Source organism: Lethenteron reissneri, chromosome 58, assembly GCF_015708825.2.
Source record: "Lethenteron reissneri isolate LAM-NWPU_2019-01 chromosome 58, ASM1570882v1, whole genome shotgun sequence".
In the NCBI taxonomy this organism is placed as follows: Eukaryota; Metazoa; Chordata; class Hyperoartia; order Petromyzontiformes; family Petromyzontidae; genus Lethenteron; species Lethenteron reissneri.
The window spans coordinates 3031478-3038977 of NC_083836.1; positions in this window are offsets into that span (position 1 = coordinate 3031478).

The window sequence follows — 7500 nt, forward strand, 5'->3', positions numbered from 1 at the left end:
GAACTCTCTCTCTCTCTCCTCCCTCCTCCTCTCTGCTTCCCGAGGAAGAGGGAGGGGATGAGAGGAGAGGGAAGGGGAGGAGGCGAGGGGAGGTGCTGCACAGGCACGCCCCAGACATAAACACACGGCCACTCACGCATACACTCACAGACAGTTACACACAAAAACAAAAACACAAAGTTCTTGAATTTCGATTAAAAGCTTTCGTGACTGCAGGGATTCATCTTCTTGGTTCTTTCGGCAAAGTCACGTAGAATGGAAATGAGAAAATAATAAAAATAAAACATAATAAATAATTCTCACGACGTTTAGGCCACAACGCAAGCAGCCGTCCTCAGGTGGAGAACAGGTCTGTCGAGAAGACACCAGCAAAAAGTCTTCCCGACAGACCTGTTCTCCACCTGAGCACGGCTGCTTGCGTTGTGGCCGAAACGTCGTGAGAATTATTTTATGTTTTATTTGTATTATTTTATTATTTCCACTCTACGTGACTTTACCGAAAGAACCAAGAAGACAAAGTTCTTGATCAACTATTGGGGTAAGTGCCGTGGGCGAGTAGCAAACTGTGAAGAGAGACGTCACCCACGACGGAGGTGGTTGGTCAACACACCTCCCGGCCGCCTTTGTCTCCCCAGTGACGATGTTTACATCACACCGCACCAGGTACTCATTTGAGGCTAAGTCGACCCAGGGAGGCACAGGACCGGTTCAAATATTCGTCATTGGTGTTGGTGGCCGTGAGCGGGAATCGAACTCGGGTCGCCAGGTTCGTAGTGCAGCGCGCTAACCGCTACACTACCGCTATCCATGCATGCGCACACACACACACGCACACATGCACACACACACGCACACATTAGTGCACACGCACACACGCACAAGACACGCATGCACGAGCTAAAGTGTTACCTGCTGCAGTTACCGAGTGAAGGCAGCGTGAGAATTCCCGCGCGGCAAGCGGCGGTAATGATGATGGTGATGATGGGGGCTGGGGTAAATTACACGCCATGCGGAAGCGGTGAAGAGAGTTGTTAGTGGCGGGTCGTCGTGGTGGTGCTGGTGGTGGTGGGTGGTGGTGCTGGAGTTGGGGTGGTGGTGAAGTTGGGGTAGTGGTGGTGTCGTGGTGGTGTTGGGGTGGTGGTGGTGGGGGGGGGGGTTGGTGGGGTGGTGGTGGGGTGGTGAAGTTGGGGTAGTGGTGGTGGGGTGGTGGTGTTGGGGTGGTGGTGTTGGGGTGGTGGTGTTGGGGTGGTGGTGTTGGGGTGGTGGTGTTGGGTGGTGGTGGTGGGTGGTGTTGGGTGGTGGTGTTGGGTGGTGGTGGTTGGGTGGTGGTTGCGGTGTGGTGTGTTGGGGTGGTAGGGTGGTGGGGTGGTGGTGTTGGGGTGGTGGTGTTGGGGTGGTGGTGGTGGGTGGTGGTGGTGGTTGGGTGGTGGTTGCGGTGTGGTGGTGTTGGGGTGGTGGGGTGGTTGGGTGGTGGTGGTGGGGTGGTGGTGTTGGGGTGGTGGTGGTGGTAGTGGTAGTAGTGGGGTGTGGTGGGTGGATTGGGTGGTGGAGTGGGGTGGGTTGGGGGTGATGGTGGTGGGGGGGTGGTGGTGTTTGGGGTGGTGGTGTTGGGTGGTGGAGTGGTGGTGGGGGGGGGGGGTGGTGTGGTGGGTGGTGGTGCTTGGGGTGGTGTTGGTGTGGGGGGGGTGGTGGTTTGGGGTGGTGGTGTTGGGGGTGGTGGATGGTGGTGTTGGGGGTGGTGGTGGTGGTTGGGTGTGGTGGTGGTGGTGGTGGTGTTGGGGTGGTGGTGGGGTGGAGGTGGGGTGTTGGTGGTTGGGTGGTGGTGGTGGGGTGGTGGTGTTGAGGTGGTGGTGGTGGTGGGGTGGAGGTGGTGGTGGTTGGGGTGGTGGTTGCGGTGTGGTGGTGGTGCTGAGTGCTGATAGTGTTCACGTGTGGCGAGTGGTGGTGCAGCGGTTAGCGAACTGAGCTACGAACCCGGCGACCCGAGTTTTATCCCCGCTCACGGCCAGTACAACCAGTGACAAATATCTAAACTGGTCTGGGCCTCTCCTAGATCGACTCAGCCTCAAATAAGTACATGGTGTTTAAATATCTGTACAAAAACAAGAAAAAGATCCCCCGTATAGCCTGAACAGAATATAGGGGCAAGTGCTGTTAGCGAGCACCTATGAAGGCCGGCACAGCACACGAGGGGGGTGGGTGGCCAGCACCAGGCCCGGCCGCCTTTGTCTCCCCAGTGGGCGATGTCTTACACATCGCAGCGGGTATCATTTGAGGCCGAGTCGACCTAGGGGAGGCCCAGGACCGGTGCAGTTAGTCATCACTGGTGTTGGCCGTTATCGGTGAATCGAACTCGGGTGGCCAGGTCCGTAGCTCAGCGCTCCCAGTGTCCACACAAACTGCTAAACCCTCGTTAGGACTTGCACACACACACACATACACCGCACTAGTACACACACACACACGCGCACACTAATATATACATATTTCACCGCACATTTTTCATGTCAAGAGGACAATTATTCTCCAATTGCCGGCTCTATATTAAGCGCGCAGACGAGTTCTTTCAGGACGCGTTGGACTTTGCAATTCCAAGGAGTGGCGTGCTGCGATGTCGGCTGACTAGGAGGGTGGGACAGCCGATGGGGGGTGGTGTGGCAGGTGATGTCAATGTATACCAAAGCCCGAGTGACTTCGCCGAGCCAATCTGTATATACGCGCGCGCCTACGCACGCACGCGCGCGCGCGCACGCACGCGCACAAAGCACGCGCGCGTTTCACATTGCACACACGGTACCAGGAGCCGCCGTGTAACATTTGTGCTCTCAGCGAACGGTACCTATGAAGGCCGGAACGACATAAGGGGGAGGGAGGGGCAGGGTGGTGGGTGGCCAACACGACGCAACGCCCGGTCGCCTTTGTCTCCCTGGCGGCGGTGTCTACTGCAACAACGCACCAGGTACTCATTTGAGGTTGAGTCGACCTAAGGGAGGCACAGGATCGGTTCAGACAAGCGTCACCGCTGGTAGTGGCCCACAGTGCGACACAGTGTTACACAGAGACCCACTGTGACCCACAGTGACCCACAGAGACCCAGAGTGACCCACAGAGACCGACAGAGAACCACAGTGACCCATAGAGGCTCACAGTGTGACACAGTGACCCACAGTGACCCACAGTGCGACACAGAGACCCACTGTGACCCACAGTGACCCACAGAGACCCAGAGTGACCCACAGAGACCCACAGAGACCCACAGTGACCCATAGAGGCTCACAGTGTGACACAGAGACCCACTGTGGCCCACAGTGTGACACAGTGACCCACAGTGACCCACATAGACCCACAGTGACCCACAGAAACCCACAGAGACCCACAGTGACCCACAGTGACCCAAAGAGACCCACAGAGGACCCAGAGTGACCCACAGAGACCTACTGTGACCCACAGAGACCCACAGTGACCCACAGTGACCCACTTGTATGCACAGCTGATAGAGGCCCCCCCCCCCTACACCCCCCGCCCCCCACTTACACCCCCCCCACTCCTGATAATCAATAAGGCCGTGTTTATCACAGATCCACTGCCTCAGGCATTCCACGACCTCAGCGTCGATATTGCCAGAGCACTGAGCGTTTCAGCACCACGGAGAACGATTCAGTATCACGGAGAGCGTTTCAGTATCACGCAGAGCGTTTCAGCACCACGGAGAGCGTTTCAGTACCACGGAGAGCGTTTCAGTACCACGGAGAGCGTTTCAGCAGCACGATGAACGATTCAGAACCACAGAGAGCGTTTCAGTACCACGGAGAGCGTTTCAGTACCACAGAGAACGTTTCAGTACCACGGAGAACGATTCAGCACCACGGAGAGCGTTTCAGCACCACGGAGAGCGTTTCAGAAACACGAAGAACGATTCAGAAACACAGAAAGCGTTTCAGCACCACGGAGAGAGTTTCAGAAACAAGGAGAGCGTTTCAGTACCACAGAGAACGATTCAGTACCACAGAGAGCATTTCAGTACCACGGAGAGCGTTTCGGCACCTCGGAGAGCGTTTCAGCACCTCGGAGAGCGTTTAAGAAACACGGAGAGCGTTTCAGTACCACGGAGAGCGTTTCAGTACCACGGAGAGGGGTTTCAGTACCACGGAGAGTGTTTCGTCACCCCGGGGAGCTCATTAGCCCGCCCCGCGCTGAACCCCGTTGCCTGCCGCTTAACGTGGAGATTGCTGAGGCGCACCCCAAGGGTCGCTTAGGGACCGCCCTCCCCCCACCCCCTTGACCCCGGCATCCCCCACCCCCACAACCCACCACCCTCCCACCCAACCCCCCCACCCCTACCCCTCCCACCCCCACAACCACCCACCCCACCCCCACAACCCCCACCCCCACCTCTCCCACCCACCCACCCACCTCTCCCACCCCTCCCCTCCCACCCCCACACCCACCCACCCACCCCCACCCCCACCCCACCCCATCTCTGCAGTGGCCGTGCACGAGTTGACAATGCGGTGAGGCACAGGGCTGGTGAGCAGGAGAGCACGATGCATAACCAGGTGCTATAGGCTGCCGCGGTTCTACGTGGCGAGCTGGAAGAGGGCAGCACGCGTACGAAATGATTGTTGTACCTCATATTCTTAGGTCTTTTCGGTAAAGTCACGTAGATAAAACATTTAAATTAATAAAAGTAAAATAAAAATAAAATATAAATCACGACGTTTAGGAGGCAACACAAGCTTCCGTCTTCAGGTGGAACCGTCACAGCCACGATTGCTTTACCGAAAAAACCTAAGAATATGAATCATTGCAGTCACGAAAGCTTCAAATCTAGAATTGTTGTACCTTACTTCAAGGCTCCCCACCCCCCCTCCAACCCCCTGCCGTTCACCAAACACTGGCAGCTGTGGTGAAGTATGGTCACATGACCCACCACGGGTTCGCGTCACTCAGCAGTTGACAAAGACAAAGATCCCCCTTGTAGTCTATACAGTAGAGCAGGGCAAGTGCTGTGCGCGAGCATCATCTGTGAAGGCCGGCACGGCACGGCACTGTATGAGGTGGTGGTGGTTTGTGCGTCCACCACGACCGTTTCACGGTACGCGGCGCCACGTACCCATTTAAGGCCGAGTCGACCTAGTGGAGGCCCATGGGCGACACTCGCGACGTTGGCGAGAAACACTCGCGGAATTCTAAACTCCACATTGATTTGCGTGGGTGGGCGAGCGAGCGAGCGAGTGTACGAGTGAGTGAGCGAGCGAGCGAGCGGGCGAGGTGGGCGGGCGGTCGTGCGGGTTGGAGTTGTGTGGGGGGGGGGGAGGAGGAGAGATGCTACGGCGAGGTGGGGAGGGTGAGCGGGTAGGCGGGTGGAGTGTGTGGACGAGTGGACGAGTGGGCGAGTGGACGAGTGGGAAGGGGGTGTGGGTAGGGGGGGGGGAGCTGAGGGTGGTGGAGCTGCGGGTGGAGGAGCTGGGGGTGGTGGAGGATGTTGGTGGAGTTGGGGGTGGTGGAGTTGGGGTGGTGGAGTTGGGGGTGGTGGAGTTGGGGGTGGTGGAGTTGGGGGTGGAGGAGTTGGGGGTGGAGGAGTTGGGGGTGGAGGAGTTGGGGTGGTGGAGTTGGGGGTGGATGAGTTGGGGGTGGTGGGAGTTGGGGGTGGTGGAGTTGGGGGTGGTAGGAGTTGGGGGTGGAGGAGTTGGGGGTGGAGGAGTTGGGGGTGGTAGGAGTTGGGGGTGGAGGAGTTGGGGGTGGTGGAGTTGGGGGTGGTGGAGTTGGGGGTGGTGGATGTTGGGGGTGGTGGAGTTGTGGGGGTGGTGGAGTTGGGGGTGGTGGAGTTGGGGGTGGTGGAGTTGGGGTGGTGGAGTTGGGGGTGGTGGAGTTGGGGGTGGTGGAGTGGGGGGTGGTGGAGTTGGGGGTGGAGGAGTTGGGGGTGGTGGAGTTGGGGGTGGAGGAGTTGGGGTGGTGGAGTTGGGGGTGGAGGAGTTGTGGGTGGTGGAGTTGGGGGTGGAGGAGTTGGGGGTGGAGGAGTTGGGGTGGTGGAGTTGGGGGTGAGGAGTTGGGGGTGGAGGAGTTGGGGGTGGTGGAGTTGGGGTGGAGGAGTTGGGGATGGTGGAGTTGGGGGTGATGGAGTTGGGGGTGGTGGAGTTGGGGGTGGTGGAGTTGGGGGTGGTGGAGTTGGAGGTGGAGGAGTTGGGGGTGGAGTTGGGGGTGGTGGAGTTGGGGGTGGAGGAGTTGGGGATGGAGGAGTTGGGGGTGGTGGAGTTGGGGGTGGTGGAGTTGGGGTGGTGGAGTTGGGGGTGGAGGAGATGGGGGTGGTGGAGTTGGGGTGGTGGAGTTGGGGGTGGAGGAGTTGGGGTGGTGGAGTTGGGGGTGGAGGAGTTGGGGGTGGAGGAGTTGGGGTGGAGGAGGAGTTGGGGGTGGAGGATGGGGGTGGAGGATATGGGGGTGGAGGAGTTGGGGGTGGAGTTGGGGGTGGTGGAGTTGGGGTGGAGGAGTTGGGGGTGGAGGATTGGGGTGGAGGAGTTGGCGGTGGAGGAGTTGGGGGTGGAGGAGTTGGGGGTGGAGGAGTTGGGGGTGGAGGAGTTGGGGGTGGTGGATTGGGGGTGGAGGAGTTGGGGGTGGAGGATTGTGGGTGGTGAGCTGGGGTGGAGGAGTTGGGGGTGAGGAGTTGCGGGTGGTGGAGCTGGGGGTGGAGGAGTTGGGGTGGTGGAGGAGTTTCGGGTGGTGGAGCTGGGGGTGGAGGAGTTGGGGGTGGGAGGAGTTGGGGGTGGGAGTTGGGGGTGGTGGAGTTGGGGTGGAGGAGTGGGGGTGGTGGTTGGGGGTGGTGGAGTTGGGGGGTGGTGGAGTTTGTGGGTGGTGGAGTTGGGGGTGGTGGAGTTGGGGGTGGTGGAGTTGGGGTGGTGGAGTTGGGGGTGGTGGAGTGGGGGTGGGGAGTTGGGGGTGGAGGATGGGGGTGTGGAGTTGGGTGGAGGAGTTGGGGGTGGTGGAGTGGGGTGGAGGAGTTGGGGGTGTGGAGTTGGGGGTGGAGAGTTGGGGTGGAGGAGTTGGGGGTGGTGGAGTTGGGGGTGGAGGAGTTGGGGGTGGAGGAGTTGGGGGTGGTGGAGTTGGAGGTGGAGGGTTGGGGATGGTGGAGTTGGGGGTGGTGGAGTTGGGGGTGGTGGCGTTGGGGGTGGTGAGTTGGGGGTGGTGGAGTTGGAGGTGGAGGAGTTGGGGATGGTGGAGTTGGGGGTGGTGGAGTTGGGGGTGGAGGAGTTGGGGATGGGGAGTTGGGGTGTGGAGTTGGGGGTGGTGGAGTTAGGGGTGGTGGAGTTGGGGTGGAGGAGATGGGGTGGTGGAGTTGGGGTGGTGGAGTTGGGGGTGGAGGAGTTGGGGGTGGTGGAGTTGGGGTGGAGGAGTTGGGGTGGAGGTTGGCGGTGGAGGAGTTGGGTGGAGGAGTTGGGGGTGGAGGAGTTGGGGGTGGAGAGTGGGGTGTGGGTTGGGGGTAGGAGTTGGGGGTGGAGGAGTTGC